Source organism: Protopterus annectens, chromosome 1.part2, assembly GCF_019279795.1.
Source record: "Protopterus annectens isolate FY-2018-M chromosome 1.part2, PAN1.0, whole genome shotgun sequence".
Taxonomy (NCBI): Eukaryota; Metazoa; Chordata; order Ceratodontiformes; family Protopteridae; genus Protopterus; species Protopterus annectens.
This window is the reverse complement of record NC_056727.1, coordinates 632,852,472-632,867,887: the sequence shown is the minus strand read 5'-3', so window position 1 is coordinate 632,867,887 and position 15,416 is coordinate 632,852,472.

The following is a 15,416-nucleotide window of genomic DNA, read 5'->3' as shown; positions in this document are numbered from 1 at the left end:
TGATGTTAACTACATGGGTACAAACTGTACCATGTTATCATGATGACACCTTATCATGATAGGAATGCCCTGGTGCTAAGTATTTGCAGTAGAAGGCAGGAGGAGTCTGAGAGGGATCTATGGCTACAGGGAGGCAGCCAGCAAAATCCCAAGTTACTATGGTTGAGTCTAGGGTTGCAGGCATATGATAGGACAGTGCAAAGCTGTAATGGAGTCAGCAATGCAAATGCAGCTCAAGGCAGGGAATGGGGTAATGTATTCCTAAATAGGCTTATTCTTTCAAGCAATGTTTCTCAAGGGTCACTTGAAAAACTAGCTTGAGTCATTGAAGGGAGGAAGAAGTGTGACAAAAGGGGGTACTGCCAGCACAGCTAGCTGGAATTTTGTAAATAATGATATGTCATTTCTGAATATCAAACTAATGTATATAGGATGCATGTGCTACAAATATATTAGAACTGTATGTCATGTGTACATCAAACTGCTCTGTACAGATGTTTGTGTTGAAAAGGTATTTGTAAAGTGCTGTGTTTAAAATATATCCACAGTGTGCCCTATTGGAAGAGAACAGAAATGTACATGCACTATTGTAACTGTTTAAGAGTATATGTTTTAACTGTGGAAAATGGAATACAGAAGGTTAATTCAGTCCAGTAAACGTTTGAAAAATATTTGAGATTAGATCACTTTATAGGCTATGCCATAAAGGGGCTATCTCTCAAGTTTTCAATGCAGCTAGAAACACAACATCTGTACTAGGGAGCTTTCTGTATTATCTTTGGAGTCAACTAATTGGTATTTTTGAAACATGAAGGAATGCAATTGTTTTATGATTTTCAGCATCTGCCAAAGATCTGAGCAAAAGCCCTTGTCTAGGTATTTTTACAGGTAGATGCTAAATGCTACCACCTGCCTGCAGTGGGGGTTTTGGCCTGGGAACTAGAAGTCAGATGACCAGAAATGATGTCATTCTGCAAGCTATCCCAGCAGTAATACTTTAGATATTAATTTGAGAAGTCTCTTAGTGAGACAGAGCATTCTGCATTCTGTTTTGGACCTGACAACAACAACATTAAGAACCATTCACCACATCTGCCATGCTCTAATAATAAGTTACAAGGGAATAGTATAATTCTCTTAGATACAGTCAGGAGTATAGCAAAGCTTAATTTAGATTTTGTTTTTCTTTATCTGTGTGAACCTATACAGCAATGTTGTTTTAAATATTAACTGTGATTTTGAAATATGATGTCACTGTGAATATATACTTAGTTTTGTCTTGTTTTATAATTTATTATTAATATATATTTAAGCCTTTCATTGTGGCTGATCTGTGTAGAGATATTTATGTTTTGAGAGTACTTGCATATTTATTTGGTGACACTGTGTGGGCCACTCCAAATAACCTTGATTTTAGTCAAACTACCATTTATATTAAAATGAATATCTCTCAGTATATTGGGTACCCTTGGACGAGCCTAAAGGTAGATGGCAGGAGTGACTGGTGGCAGTGAAAACTACCTTATAGTCTGGGCAGAAGGGGCATAGCTAGTAAACCTGTGCCAGCCTTTCCCAGGTGTGTGTGTGTGTGTGTGTGTGTGTGTGTGTGTGTGTGTGTGTGTGTGTGTGTGTGTGTGTGTGTGTGTGTAAATCAAACCTCAAAGAGTGTGTGTGTCAGCTTCTTGGGCAGGGACACAAAGCACTGGTTGGACAGAGAGGTTGTTGGAGGTCTTGGCTTGTTCAGTCAGCTGAGATCTCAACTCTATAGCTGTGCCAGTGGGGAGTCTTACTGGGGATCTGGAGAAAGAGGGAGAAACCAGTCACAGACTGACTGTGGTCTCTATGTGCTCTTAAGGGAAATTGCACTTGATACAGAGAGCTGCATCTAGAAATACTGTGTGTACCTGTTATCCTCCCAGTGAATATCCCCCACTGTTGCCAGTGGTGAGGGTTGAGGCTCCTTGATTACTGGTTGGCAGTGGTGGGTTGTCACATGAGGCACCAGCACCCCACCAACCAAGCTCTTCAAGTAAACAGCACAAAAAAGAGGAACCAGAATTTACTGTATACATTATAGCAATTGGTTTATTACAGTCAGATCCATGCCTTCCAGCTCTTTTACCAAACAGCAAGAAGAACAACAACAACAAAAAAGCCTAGCTACACTGTAGAGATTATCTTATTACAGTTAGATCTACACCCCCACCAGCTCTTCCACCGAAGAGCACAAAAAGTAAGAGAAAAAATGAATGTTTTCTCTATTGGCACACCAACCAAGTGGCCAGATGCACAACAACCCCCCACCCCAGCCATTCAGGTACCATTTCTGTGCCCTGCCCCCAACCATCCTTCAACACATTTTATTAAAAAAAATGTTTCTTTTAAACTGTAGCAAACTGCTTGCTACAAATGTAGCAAACAACTGTTATGGTTTATATTCCCCCTGCAGAAAGCACTACAGTGCTCATGTTTTAGTTAAAAAAAATTTCTTCCTTTAAACTGTAGCAAACTGTTTGAGTGCTACAAAGCTCAGGGTTGAGTTTAAAAAGAGATTTTTTTTTTTACTTTTCAACTGTAGCAAACTGCTTGCTACAGTTTAGAACACACATGGAAACAGGTTATGTCTGACTGCAAATGCAGTATCAGCTTTTAAAAGCTGATATTGCTTTAGGGATCAAGATTGGCTGATTGAACTTTGCAACACTTTGCATCCAGGGCAGTTGCCCCTCTTGCTGCTGTCCATATATATATATATATATATATATATATATATATATATATATATATATATATATATATATATATAAACCCCACAAGCCCAACACCGAACACCATAACACGACAACATAGAAACACGAACACCACAACACCGACACACTACACAAAACAACACTAGCCCTAACACACTAACCCTAACCCCCCTAACCCAGAACAACTACCTAAGGTCCGACACTGCCGCACACTACCTCCACACACACCTAACCTAACTCATACCCACCCCCTACCCCCACTCACCGCACACACCCACTACCTCCCTACAACCCTAACCTTCACTCTCACTTACACACCCCAAACCCCAAGCACTACACACTTAAGCCTCCGGCCTGCACCTGCCCCCTACCCTAACTCCACACACACCCCAACCCCCCAAGCTCCGACACTACAGCACTCTCCACCTATCACACACCCTACCTAATCCTCTGATATTCAACACTTACCTGTCCCGCCCCTACCCTACATCCATCCCTCCGTGATACTATACCTGGTCAGGCTTTTACACATCCCCTTGTGGTCTTCCGCCTGTCGGGGATTCGGGCGCGGGGTCAAACCGCTCTTGTCGGGTTTCGGCATGGTTATTTTCCTCTGTCGGCGAAACGGCGTTTCGGGCATTAGAAGGAGACCCATATATATATATATATATATATATATATATATATATATATATATATATATATATATATACCCTTTCCTTGTCTCCTTGTAGCCCAAGTCAAGACTGAAAAAAAATTGAAAAGATCCAGGAAGGACCAGTTTATTTTCACAGTTAAAAAATAAATGAATTAAACAAGAAATTTAAGAAATCTTGTTTCTATTTCCTGGGATGCATATTTTTTTCGGTGCTGTGGTAAATAATTTTGCATGACAAGCAACAATGTACAAAGTGTAGGTGATTTAGAGACACACTCAGCTTACGTGAAGATGAACACGAAGTTCTGCAGCCTTCACAGTATGCAATTGCTAGTATAAGGATATGGAAATGAGCAACAGTATAAAAATGAGGGTCTCCACAGACCACTTTCACTTATGACCATAGATTAATGTAGTAGAGGGCCTGTTAAAAATAAATGATGCAAGTAATGTCATTTGTCTTTTTTTTTAATTTCTCCAAGTCTTTTGGGTTTCTAATACCATGCCAGGAATGGACCCCATTCCTAAGTCAAAGTACAATTAAAGTTCCTGAAGTTAGTATTCTTTCAATCTTTGATGTCAGCCAGAAGTGCTCTTTGCAGCACCTGCACTGCGCCCAGTAATGACTCCTTCTGCAAGTCATATGGAGTTACATGTACTGGTAACATATCTAAATATGATTGCAGATTCTTTTTTATAAGACCCATTGCTCCTACTACTATTGAAACTGTTTGGGTATCTTTCTTCCACATTGCTCTCGTTACCGCCTGCAAATATTTTATGACTTTGTGTCTCTCTGTACACAAGACACTGTAGTCACTGGATGTGGAGATTTCAATGATCAATGCTACTTTTGTCTTCTTTTCATGGACCACTATATCCGGTTTTCTAGCATCTATCTTTGAACTGTTGGTAATGGATGATCCCATGTGATATAGACTTCATAATTTTCTGTGATGCTTTGTGGCTCATGCTTCCAGTGTTTTTCAGCCACTTCAGTACCATAATGTTTGCACAATCCCCAGTGCAACAGTCTTGCCACATTATTATGCCTTTCAGTACACAGTCCTTCTGCCATTAGTATGTCACAACCAGCAACTGTTTCCAGTTCTGTTTTACAAAACCTACATTTGTCTGTTTCTCCTTCATGTTCAATGGACTTTGTAAACCAATGTGTATATAGCCCATTGTCTTATTATTAACCTTTCATATCTTTATTTGAATTTGCTTCTATTTACCATTCTTGCTTTCGATCCTGATCAATATTAGGTTCTTCCAGAAGTTTTCTATACTCGCAACTAGGTTTATGCATTTTCCAAATTTCTTGCCTTCTCATCTGATCCTACACCTTATATTCTCTTTTGTTTTGTGGCACATTCAGTTGCTACCTGATTTTTATCTACTTCTGGTTTGATTTCCATTCCTGCTTGATGCTGATGCTTCTGCTAGACTAATCAGAGAAGTCATTTTAGATTTATTCTCCTCATGTTTCAAAACTTTCACTACATTTGGGTCTTGCGAGGTCAGTAGATATGTGTGCAGTCCCACGATTGCAGATCTTTACATGTAATCAATTTCAAGGAGGCCCATACCTCCTTCAGAACGAGTAATATATAATCTTTGTAGACATTGATTTTTATAAATCTTTTGGTGAGCATAAAACACCCTTCTTGTTTTCCTGTCTAATCTATCCAACATGTTTTGGGGCCAGTCAATCACTTTAAAACTGCAAGTTAGTAAAGGAAGAGCAAATTGGTTTATAGTTTGAACTTTGTTCCTAGATGTCAACACTGTTTTCAGGATTATTTTAAGTCTTCTAAAATATCCCTTACTAAGCTTTGTTGGCATTTGTTTATGTTTCATTGTCAATCCTTCATCAATTTCCAAATATTTGTACACTCTCTCTTGCTCAAGTTCTTTTATATCTCATTCTTGTCCCAAACTGATGTTTTTTTTGGTGTTGCAGTTTTCCTGCTTTAAAGGTTGCTGTTGCACATTTATCAAGACCAAATAACATTTTTATATCATCTGAAAAAGTTTTGAAAACTTGCAGTTGTGCTCTCAGTTCCTCATCTGATGAGCTATACAATTTTAAATCATTAACAAAGAGAAGATGAAAAGTTTTTACACTTTGTTGTTTTCTAGCAGCCAAATTATAGCCATGGCCTAAACTGTCAAGTAGACAGCTTAATGGGTTAAGGGCAAGACAAAATAACAGTGGTGATAGTCACCCTGGAATATCCCCTTTTGAATTTTAATCCTGGAATAATAATGTGCCCTTTATAATGGCTTAATTGCAAAGTGGTCCGGTCACTCTAATGCAGTCAGTGTAAGGTGTGTTTAAGCACTCTTTTATCCATGAATGTGGGATACTATCAGATGCTTCTTTATAGTCAAGACATGCCATACTTAGATTCTTCCCCTTTTTACAGTCCTCTACTATGACTTTATTTAACAACAGATGATCCTTTGTTCCATGACTTTCTTTTGTTGCCCTTTTGTTCTACTGCCATAACTGAGTTTTCTTCTAAATGACTATAAACTCTGTCGGCATCAATTCCAGTGTATAGTTTATAAGTCGTCGGAAGGCAAGTTATTGGTCTATAATTTTTAGGGTAGCTTGTAGGTTCAATCTTAAGTAGGAGCATTGTTTTTCCTGTTGTTAGCCAGGTCGGTGAGTGTTCAGAGTGCACATATTAATAGTTCTTACTCATAGCTAAATCTTCGTGCAAAGATGTTAATACTTTTAACCAGAAGTTAGGTACTGCATCTGGACCTGGGGTTTTCCAATTTGAAGCTTTTCTTAATTTTGTCTCAATCTCTCTGGCTGTCATTTCATCCCATTTCATATCCTGTACATTTGAACTTCTTATTCCTTCTTTTATTTCTTCTATCCATTTAGCAACTTTGTTATGTTCCACAGGATCTTCATAGATACTTCTCCAAAATGCATCTAGTTCTTTTTTGGTGGGCTTTCAATTCCTTTTACCTTGTTTCCCAATTCTCTGTAAAACTTTTTTGAGTCATCAATAAATTGAGTATTTTGTACTTTTCCTTTAGATTTATTTGCATATCTTTTAAGTTTTTCTGCTTGTGCTGTGATTTTTAGCTTATTTGTGATAGTGCATGATAGATCCTGATCTGTATGTGCATTGGTTTTATCGCATCTATCTTTCTTAATATTTTTGTTGATCTGTTCCCTCTTCTATATTCTTCTAACAGTGTCGCTTCTTGTCTTAGTTGCTTTATAGTTTTCTCTATGCGATACTTCCATGATGATATTTGATTTCTCCCCTTCTTTTCCCTTTCTTTCATTGATCTTAATATGTCTGTCTCTATTAAATCAAGCAACTCTTCTCTTAGATCATTTTCTTCTAAACTGAGGGCACATTTTTTGAAATCCATTTCCTGTGGGCATTCTATAGAAAGTTTTATAGCATCTTCCTGTGGCACATTCTCTTAATTTTCATCCTGTGCCATCTGTTGTTCTGTCATATGGGAACTCACTGACCTATCACTCCTCAACATTGAGTGCGTCAAAGTTTCCACAGTTTCCTGTTACTTTCCTTGCTGTCTGGCTTCAAGCGAACGTTTATACTGGTGTCATGTGGAAGGCTCCAAAATATCTTCATATGGCACTTGGCTAATTGCTTCCCATTCCACTGGTTTCCCCTTAATTTGGATATCCATTGCTCTATCCTGTTGTGGTGCTTTCTGAATTAGATTTCCTACACTGAATCCTTCACTTTGCAGGTACTCCATAACCTCAGTTTCTATTTCTTTAACTTCTCCATTAATAATCTCCTTTTCTACTTTTTTGTTTTTGTCTTCTTATTTTTTATTATAAAGTTTGTCATATCCGGATTCCTTTGCCTGTATTTCTCTTCAAATATCTTTGGTGTTGCTCTTTTTGTATTGGTTAGTTTTGCTTTCTCCTTTGCATAAGTATTACACCATACTACATCTCTTTCTCTTTCCCATGTCCATATTTCTTCTTCAGATGTCTCCTGATCTTCCTGCTTCTCCTTACTTTGTGGACTCACTTCATCTTGCTATGATGTAACCTATGTTAGACCTTCTACACCAAATCCTTCACTTTACAGGCACTCTATAACTTCAACTTCTATTTTTTTACTCCTACTTTATTAATCTTCTTTTCTACATTCCCTCTTTGTGACATTTTGAAATTTTCCATATAGGTTCATAGGTTCATAGGTAGGCACTAGGCTATTGGCCCTAAGGCCTATATAAGCCTAGCCAAATGGTACCCTGACTTTTGCCACCCAAGAAAATTATTTTTCTGTGCCCCTCTCAAGCAGAGCCACAGAAGTGATCCCCGGGGTGAATTTCCTATCTCCCATCCAATCATCAAGATTTTTCTTGAAGAGTGCTAATGAGGAGCTTTGTTTGATATAGACAGGTAGTTTGTTCCAGAGTATGGGAAGTCTCTGGGACAGGAATCTATCCCTCCAGCATGTTCTGTTTATTTTGGTGACAATGTTTAGGTCCCTAGAGCATGTAGCTTGGAGGGATTGGAATTTCTTTAAGTGGAGCATGTCTAACAGCTCTGGGTTTGACATAGCTTTGTATGTTAGGCAGAGATCGCCTCTGAGTAGGTGATATGCAACAGAGTAAAGCTGGAGTTTTTTGAGATGGTCTGCGTAGGGCATCTGTTTGAGGCTGGTAATCCTCTTTGTGATGTATTTCTGTGGCCTTTCCAGTTGTTGCAGATGTCTTGTGAGGTACATATCAAAAGGGGCGTTGTACTCTATAATGGGTCTAATGAGTGATGAGTAGAGGGGAACAATGACCTCTTTTTTCCTGGATGAGAAACCTTTTGTGATGAGGTGTGTCACATAGAAGGATTTCCTGACTACTGTGGCGATGTGATTATCAAATAAGAGACTACTGTTCACCTGTGTCCCAAGGTCTCTTATCACACTTTCGGTGTTAAGTAGACTACCACTTATGTGGTGGTTCATGGGTACAGAGTTTTTACCAAAAGGGATGACAATGCATTTTTGGCATTGAGCTTGAGGCCATGGCTTTGGCACCAGGCATCTGTCTCAGTGAGGCCCTTTTGTAGGATGTCCACATCATTAGGAGTTTTGATTATGGCTCTTAGTTTGCAGTTATCTACAAATTTGTTAGCCAAAGACCTTCTGTTTTAGCCTGTACTTCAGAGAAGTAGATACCAAACAGGAGAGAACCTAGGACTGAACCCTGTGGTACTCCACTTGTCACTGGTCTGAAGTTGGATTTAGAGTCTGCTACTTTCACAGTGTGGGTTCTGTCAGTGAGCCAGCTGGCAACCCATCTTCTGACATAGGGATTTACACCTAGTTTAGTGAGTTTATCTATAATTCCAGAGTGGGGGATGGTGTCGAAAACCTTGGCGAGATCTAGATAGGCTGTGTGAACGACCTTACCCTCATTTATGGCTTTGGTGACCACTTCAAAGAAGTCTATCAGGTTTAGGAGACATGATCTGCCTTTTACAAACCCGAACTGGGTAGGGTTCAGAGTTTGGAGATTACCAATGTCATTGTTTATAAGTTCCATAATGATACGTTCCATAGTTTTGCAGACCAGGCTCATCAGGCTAATGGAGTGGTAGTTCCTGGGGTCCATGGTGGCTCCCCCTTTGTGGAGTGGGATAGCCGTTGCTGTGCACTATTCAGTGGGCACAAAGCCAGAGGTGAGGCTATGATTGAACATGGTACTTAGGTGGGGTGCCAGTTCATTCTGTAGTTCATGTAGAACGCAGCCTGGGATGTTGTCAGGTCCCATGGATGCTGTGTTCTTGGCTTTGGAGAGTGTGTTTTTTACCTATGCAGCCATGATTACAGGAACTTTGCATTCTTTTGGTATAGAGATGGGCTTTTTAAGGGATGAGAGAGGGGTAAAGTTAGCATTGAACCTATCTGCCAGGATGTTGGCAATATCAGTTGGTTCTGTATATTTAGTGCCATTGTGCTGTAACTCAGAGCAGATGTGAGTGTTGCCATTGAGATTCTTGACATAGCTATACAATGCTTTGTGATTGTCTTTAGAATCAGTGGCGATTTTGTTTTCATAACTAGCTTTGGAGGATTTTATGAGGGATCTCAGCATCTTACTGAGGCTGACACCAATCAGGGGATTTTACTCTTTTTTGCAACAATTTCTTTCTTCTGTTGTAGAGTTTGTTTATGGCAGGGGACCACCAGATTGGCTTCCTTTTTTTGGAGGATAACATCTTGGTTCTGCTAGGGATTGCATGATCCATGCACTCATGTAAGTGCTTATAAAGTGCAATTCTATAGGATTTAGCAGTCGTACCTCTATTGTCCGTCAGCATGGGTGTCGTAAAGTTTGCCACTTCTGTCTTAAGATGCGTGAAGTTGTCTTTGGAGAAATTTTTTACGGTGGTTTTCCTAATGGGGAGTGGGGGTGGGATGTGGATCTCTAGGGTGATTTGCTTGTGGTTGGATCTGACCAATGAGGAATTGACCTCTGGTGTGGAACACCAGTTGCCCATGTTGTTAATGACCAGGTCTAGGTTATTGCTGCCCCTGGGGGTCCCGTGGGGGTGTGGATAAGTTGATCCAAGGCGTTGGAATTTATGAATTCCAGAAAACGTTGAGCACAAGAGTTGGTAAATGAGTAGTTTTCCCAGTTAATGGTGGGGTAGTTGAAATCACCCATTATTAGAGTGTTAGGTTGTACCCTAATATTTTACAGTGTATCAAGAATGAGGAGTGGGAATTCTGGGGCATGGTGGGGGATCTGTAGCAAGCTACAATTTGGATTGCGGTCTTACCCAGAGTTAGTTGCACTTGGATAATCTAAGATGCATTATGCTGAGAAACTAGCCTGGAGGTGTGGATATCCTTAATGAACATGGACACGCCTTCACCTTTAGTGCTTCGGTCCAGGTTAGGTGGCCAAAAGGTGTGGTATGAATTGTAGCCTGGTAATGCAGGGGTGCTGTCTGGAGCCTTGAACCAGGTCTCTGTCACTGCACAGATGTCGATGTTCTCCATTTTAAGGAGTGCCTTGAGTGAGTGCATTTTGGGGTTTAGACTTCTAGCATTAAGTGGCATTAACCTCAGATTTTGCTTGCTTGTACCTGTTATGGTCATAAATTTGTCATTTGAATCTTGCCTAAAAAGGCACTATATGGGTGGCAAGAGCCTTAGCCAGTATCCGGAATCCCACGGGCAACAGGTGCAGGCCATCTCTGGCACAGCATTGTGGTTTGTCGATTATGTCATCCCAGGCAGACAGATACTGGATCCCCTTAGAATGACACCAGAAGCTTATACAATTGTTGAAGTCAATCATTTTGTTTTTGTACTGTGGTATCATTCTGGGTGATGGCAGGATGCTACTCAGGGCTAGGGTCATACCTGCCTGGGCTACAAGATTGGACAGCTCCTCCATGTCTCTTTTCATGTACTCCATGGAGGTATGTCTCAGGTCATTCACACCAACATGGACAATGACAGAGTCATATTTGTACTTGTTGTGGAGTGAACTGAGTGCGTACGTTATATGGTGGATCCTGGCACCTGACAGGTAGCTGACAGTAACTTTCTCCTTGTTTAGCCTGGTGAGTGGAACATCAGTGTGCCTGACTATAGAGTCACCTATGACTAGACTGTTGGGTACATTGTTATGCCTTATGGGCTGTGGTTGAGTGGCACACCGAGTTTGCGGGTTATGTGTTATTTGGGTTGTGTTGGGGGGGGGGTGGAGGTTGCTTGTGTTTCTGCTTTGGAGGTCCCCATTGCTTGGGTAGATTTTTTTGAGAGCACCCACAAATGTAGGTGTGTGTTTTGTGTTTCTATGTGTGTATTTTGGTGGTGTAGGTTTTGAGGGACTATGTAATGAGTGTGATGTGGTGCAAGTGTTTACCTTCTCCTCTGGTTACCTTTACATGTATTTCTCTTCAAATATCTTTGGGGCTGCCTTCTTTATATTGATTAAACTAGCTTTTCCCTTTGCATAAATATTGCACCATATCACATCTCTCTTTCCTTTCCATTTCCAAATTTCTTTCTTATACTTTCAAAAATCTTTGAATTTTGTTATTTATATTTTTGCACTTCCTCAGATGCTTCTTTTTCCAAACAGATCAAATTTTCTGGATCTATATACTGTTTTTCACAAATCTGTTGTATTAATGAATACAATTTTTTATTTGAAGCTTCTGACAGTTTTTCCTGTGGAAGTATTTTTCTTTCCTCTAATTTCTGTCTTAATCATTTTGTATGTCTTGTGTCTGAAAATTCTAGGCTTTTTGCATAATAGTAAAATTACACAATTTCTTTTTTATCCTCAATAATCCACTTTATCATCCTTATGGCTCTTGTTTGACCTATCAATTTTTGTGATTTTTTTGGACTACTATTACTTCCTTCTACAACTGGGGGGGGGGCATCCTCCCCCTGGGCCTGGCCTAGCCCCATTGTAGGAATGTTTCTGTATTTTGAGGATTCTGCACTGTCATCTTTTCCAGTTCTCTCACCAGTGGGCCTACCAGGATTGGGCACTTTTTTATCCTGGGTCTTGTGCACCCAACTATCTTATTTGTATTTTAACCTACTTCTGCCCATGATACATGCTATATAAATACACATTTTGGTGAGATTTTGCAAAAAACAGGGTCCACCTCATGAAGGTACTCACCAAGACTTAAGGATAAATTAAATTTCAGCAATACTGTTCTCCTTTGCTTGATGACTTATCATCTCTCCATTTGGATCCCTTCATCTCTCCATTCGGACCAATGTCACAGTGTTGTTCTTCAGATGAGAAGGAAGGAAATTCAACAATTTTGTGTCATAGTTAAGGAAGGGATAATGGAGTGAGAATGAAAGTTGAACATGGGGAGGAATATTGATAGGGCCTTTACAAATATTTGTTTAGAAAGGGTAAAGATTATTCTATTACAATTTAATTTTTGTGGCTGTTGGTTTGATTGGTAGAAAATACTTCAGGGTATGCTATGATTCAAGGACTGATCAATGGTTTCTTAGGTACAGAAAAGAAGGCTGTGACTGGTCTGGTTTAAAAGTATACCTAAACTCCATTTTCTTTTGCTGGTAGAGCCACTAATTGGAAAAATACTAGCATATATTGATTTAAAGCAGGTGAGAAACACAGGTGAGAAATTCTAAGGTAACAGGATTTCCTGATAATGTGTTGATTTTTAGAAATAAACAGGAAGAGATGAATTACATATTTTATGAAGCAATTTAAAAAAAATGGAATACAGCGCTGATTTTTAATCCAGAAAAAGTAAAGATACGGAAGAAAAGGAAGTGGGGAGAAGTTGAAAATGCGTACATAAGAATGGGTGGAGATATACATAAAGCATTAGGGATGTATTTTAAATTTTAAGAACTCTATAGATTTAGTGTCATGAGTATGTGGTAAAAGTGGGAAAATATGGAGAGATCTATTTAAAATTAAGACTTATCAAAGAAATAGAGGTTGAAGTCGGTGAACATATTTTTGTTAGGTTTGTTGTTACATAAGTTGGATTTATGTTTTGTCCCAAAGCAAGGAAGCCAGGCTGTTACTTTTTCTTCACATTCCTGACTGAATGCAGATTAACCTGATAATGAGACATGTTACATGTTGCCAGCAGTGTGACAGAAATGGAGTCTCAGAATCCCTGGTAGGGGCAATCTGCAATTTTATACTGATAAATTTAGGGTGGGAGAAGAACTGTGATAGTATAGTATTAATGAAAATGCATTATGACAAAATACTGGAGGTTTGTCATTAAAAATCCATTCTGCTGTAATAAATATATCACTAAAACAATGTTCCAGATAACTGAGATGTTAACAAAATGGATACTGTTGAATACATTTCAAAACCATAAATCAGTCTTAAAAGTCTTAAAATGTTGAAGAAGAAGATATATACAAATATGCACAGAATAATAGCTGGATGATTTATTTTTTTGCGTAGGTTAAATGTCTAACTTTCTCACAAGCATAAAAATGCAAAAGACAACGTATGCCTGTAAAAGGGAATGTTACCCAGTGAAAGAAAGCAAAGAGCATTTTTTAGAATGTGGTTTCAGAGCAACCTTCTGTGGTGTTAAGAACATTCAGGCTTTGGTTCTTATAGTATGAATATTTGTTATTACAGATTTAGGATTGAGGGACTGCAGACAATATGGAAAAATATTTTTGTTGTAGAATATACTGATTTTCCTCAGCAACAAGTATATACATTGAGAAAGAAATTCTACCTTCCTGACTAGAATATGGAGAAGGGGGTATTTGTAGATGCTTTTGAAGTATGTAGATGTTTTCAGTGCATACTTCAAAAGACTATTCAGATTTGCAGACATCCCCTTCCCTGCCTAGAATCATCATTTTGCACCCAAGGAAACAAGGTTCCGAGTACCACTAGCAAATGCAGTAGTTTGTGGGAGGGTTCTATGTAATTGACCTTCGTGGTGTACTGCCCTTTCTGGCATACTGACCATCCTTGGTGTACTGCCTAGTTATAGTACTTCTGTATTTCAAAATTGATAGGCATCTTAACTGTGCAAGTGTAGGACAGAACTGGAGGAAAAATGTTAATTGTGAACCTCATCCTTGTGGCACATAACTATGCCTCCCGATGGTGGGAATCTGTGCTGGATGAATTGGAGATACATTATCCTATAGAGATAGCAAAAGGAGGTTAAGTCAAGCTGTTTCTTAGCAAGAGTGTATGCACATGCATGTCAGGGTGTTACTGTGTGTGTGTTTGTGTGTGTGTGTGTGTGTGTGTGTGTGTGTGTGTGTGTGTGTGTGTGTGTGTGTGTGTCTGTCTGTCTGTCTGCGTGTGAGATCACTGAGACAGTTTGTCTGCGGGTCTGATGGTGTCTGTGCATGGCTATGACAATAGTTATTGTAATTTCCTGTATATATATATATATATATATATATATATATATATATATATATATATCTTTATGGGATCACTACTAAATCCCGAATACTTACAATACCGAAGACCAGACTCCCGCGACCAGATACACAAAAGATGAGAAGACCGGAAGACCAGAAGCGCAAAATTTAAAATACCGAACACTACACTAAACATACACCCACACACATACACATACACACACCTTCACCCAAAACACAAACACACAAACCTACACTACAGAAAAGAAGGGGGGCCAAGCCCCCCTGCACCCCCCTACTTAAATATTCTAACTCCATGTTCAGACTATACAGATAAACACACAAAAACAATACCACACACCTACATTCCCCACACACACATCACAGTCACAACACACACTTACACACACACTAAAGCCCCTAACCAACACGACCAAACATAGATACTTACCTAACCTCCTGACATCTCCGTACTTCGCGATTTTGAAATTTGCGCGTCTGGTCTTCCAGTCTTCTTGTCTTTTGGGTATCTGGTCTTAGAATTCCGGTCTTCGGTATTGTAAGTATTCGGGATTTAGTAGTGATCCCATATAACTAACCTCAGATTTAAGTAACTCTGAACTTAGATTTCTTACAACAATGTGTGTGTGTGTGTGTGTGTGTGTGTGTGTGTGTGTGTGTGTGTGTGTGTGTGTGTGTGTGTGTATATATGGATCCCCTTTCAAACAGTGAATGCCTACTTGATTGAATGTCACAATTTCAAGACCACAAATATGAAAGTTCACTTACCTGAAAGTTCAGATGATCAATGCTTAGAATATGGAATATGGCAAAGGAAATGATAAATCAGTATTCTGAAGTATTTTGAAGGAGATATATGGAATGTAGTTAAATAATGTGCTGTGTCTTTAAGGCTTTGTATTGAGGACATAAAGAAACATGGCGGAAGTAATGTTGGAACTGCTGGTTTCGCTAGCAATGTGTTTCGACTTTAAGCAGTAAGATAGAAAAAGAAGAGGCAATAATTCACAGGTATGTTTTGAATTTAGAATGGACTATTTACATGGAAAGAAATTGTAAGGAAATACGTGGTGGTAGATGCACAGT